At 45.8% G+C, this 3,079-nt stretch overlaps 1 pseudogene; it reads left to right on the top strand.

The window, feature by feature from the left end:
* The first annotated feature begins 1,573 nt into the window (after positions 1–1,573).
* LOC120560410 lies at positions 1,574–2,221 on the top strand (annotated as a pseudogene).
* Positions 2,222–3,079: the final 858 nt, after the last annotated feature.

The following is a 3,079-nucleotide window of genomic DNA, read 5'->3' as shown; positions in this document are numbered from 1 at the left end:
GCCCTATAACGAAAAGTTTTTCTTTTAATAACTTTTCTTTTAATAACTTTTCATTTTTAACGTTTTAAGCTGGTACAGACCAAATTTAAAATCGATCAGATGAAATCTCTAGGAGTTCGTTAAAGTACGACATGTGGAAATGGCCAAAATCAGTGAGCAATGAGCTTTTTTGTACGTCTTGACATGCTACATATGCGGACCAGATTTCGGTCTACGTGAAACGTACTGCAGGGGCAAAACATTTCTTATGTATGTAGGGGGCGCTAGCAAGCCATTTTTGTGCGCCTATTCCTGAAATCCTTAAAATACGTAAATTTTCACCAGGCTTGATGTGACCACCAATTTTGGTGAGTTTTTGAGTATGTTAAGTCCTTCAAAAAGGTTTTTGCTTTGTTTTTAGCTCTCCAGCACTGTAATATGACAGATACGTGATAATATGACAGAGTTTTCGGCTTGCTCCACTGCGCCCAGTGGCCAAAACAATGATGATGAATTTGACATGTAAAAAATTTTGTTTGATGCAAATAAACATATATGTGGGTCTGTATATTGCTCTTAAATTAAAATGTGATATCTGCCCATGTCACCTCACAGTGATGGGCTGATAAAGTAAGACTGGATGCACATTTATTGTACTCTAATGGTCATCAATATGACAGGAGGTAGAAACCGTTCTGAGATGTATTTGCTCTATAGAGGTTACTGTGCGTGTGTGTGTGTGTGTGTGTGTGTGTGTGTGTGTGTGTGTGTGTGCTATGCGAGTGAGTGATGAGATGAGAAGGGTGGGAAATCTTTGTTGTGCTAATCACTCCATTCTCAGCTGACATCTGTAGAGTTCTATATGCTACACACACGCAAGCATGCACACACACACACACACACACACATACAGTAACCTCTATTAGAGCGAATACAGGTCAGAACAGTTTCTACCTCTTGACAGTGTGTGTGTGTGTGTGTGTGCTGCTCCAAGAGTGTGTTGGTGTGTGGATATTGCCTGACGTCTCTCAACCACTGTCCCAGCTATGGGTAAATGGACCCCTGAATCCAGCCAAGACCTCAACTGTGGAACAGGCGTGAGAAGATCACTGACCTTAGGGTAGCATCACAACGGCTGGGAAAGTGGATAAGGGCTGCAGCAGAAAAGGGTCCCCAGTCACTGGATTCTGACCTAGATCTGTCAAGAACCGTGTGGTAGCTGTTTGTGCTCCAGTCTCCCCACGTTAAACAAAGTCTCCATAGAAGGGAATACACCCAAATATCCCATATCTAAGTCCTATGGCGACCAGCAAGTGGCAACAGGGACAGGTTTGTGAGACCTGGAAGCCCCTAGTCATGAGTTGGCACATTAGGCAGTGGGTGTCAGCTTAAGTCGCTGGGCTCTTGGAACGAGGCAGAAGAGCACTTCGGTAGCTGCACCCACGACTGAGCAGCCCTTTTTAGGATCCACTCTGCTCACCCTACCTTGGGGAAGGGACTTGAAAAGGTGCCCTAAGAATAGCCTGCCTCAAATCTTCTGACTGGACTACCACATCCAGAGGGATCACCATATTGCAGTCAAAAACACAGACATATGAACTTTGGAGCCTGGAATGTGCACACACTAATGGATAGTGCAACCAGTGACAGACCAGAGAGGAGAACGGCGATCATTGCTAGAGAACTGAGGAGATGCCAGACTGACATAGCCACTCTTTGGCAACTAAAGGAGCAGAAGTGTGGCTACACTTTCTTCTGGAAAGAAAAAGCTACAAATGAGACTAGGATCCATGGGGTTGGGTCCATCAGGAACCAGCTCATCAGTCACCTCTCTGAACTTCCTGTGGGCATCAGTGAATGTCTCATGACCATCCGTCTGGTGCTTGCCAACAACCAGTTAAACCAGCAACTACTTTAGACTCTGAAGAGGAAGTAAAGTAGACCTTTTATGCTTGCCTTGATGAGACACTGTCAATAATCCCCAAGGAGGATAAAATAATCCTACTATGAGACTTCAACGCTAGGGTTGGCCGGGATTACCACCTCTGGAATAAGACTATAGGAAGGAAGTCATCGGGAACATCAACTCAAATGGAGATCTGCTGATGTGAAGATAACAAGGGCCATGATCAGTGCAGATTGTTGGACAGATCATTGCCTCATTCGCTCCAAGATGGCCATTAAACTCAAGAGGAAAAGGAGGGTTCAAAAAAACGCAGATTCGGCCAAGATTAAACCTTGAAAGCCTGGATGACGCTGCCACCCAGCAGCGACTTCAGGCCTCTCTTGGGAAAATCCTCAAACAGGAATATCCTGATGACATCAGAGATCACTGTAGTCTGCTCAAATCCTCATTCCTCGATACCTGTAAAACCACTCTTGGGTACAAGTCCAGAAAACATCACAGAGATAGAACTGCTCATCTCCATTAAAAGGAAAGTTTTACGCCTGGCAAAATTAAAAAACTTGCCAGGCAAAAAGACTGGCTCACTCCAGAGCCAAGGCGGATGTCCAGAGCCAAGTGAGGGAACTGAAGAACGCCTGGTGGACAGAGAAAGCTCTGGAAATTCAGAGACTGGCAGACTCAGGTGACACCAGAGGTTTTTTTAGCGCTACTAAGGCTGCCACCGCGGCCTAAACCCCCTGCGCTCAAAGGACGGGCAGGAGCTGCTGAAGGACAATGAGTCCGTTAAAGGCCAATGGAAAGAGCATTTCCAGGAACTCCTCAACCGTGACAGCACAGCTGAACCAGGTAGCATCAGCCACATCCCTCAGAGTCCCATCAGAGAAGATATGGGGGAACCACCCACCATAACTGAGGTCCAAAATGCCATTAGGAGCCTTAAAAACAACAAGGCCACTGGTCCAGATGGGATCCCAGCGGAGATCTTGAAGAGTGGTGTACCAGAACTCCTGTACCACATCCATGCCCTACTCCTTAACGTCTGGGAAAAAGAAGAACTTCTGTCAGAGCTCAGGGATGCTCTAATAGTGACTATATTTAAGAAGGGGGACAAAGCTGAATGTGGAAACTACAGTGGCATCTCACTCCTATCAACAACAGGCAAAGTGCTTGCTCTTGTCCTTGCCAATCGACTGT

The sequence above is a fragment of the Perca fluviatilis genome, chromosome 1 (assembly GCF_010015445.1).
Source record: "Perca fluviatilis chromosome 1, GENO_Pfluv_1.0, whole genome shotgun sequence".
Lineage (NCBI taxonomy): Eukaryota > Metazoa > Chordata > Actinopteri > Perciformes > Percidae > Perca > Perca fluviatilis.
Note: the sequence above shows the minus strand (reverse complement) of the source record. Positions and strands in the feature narration are given on the sequence as shown.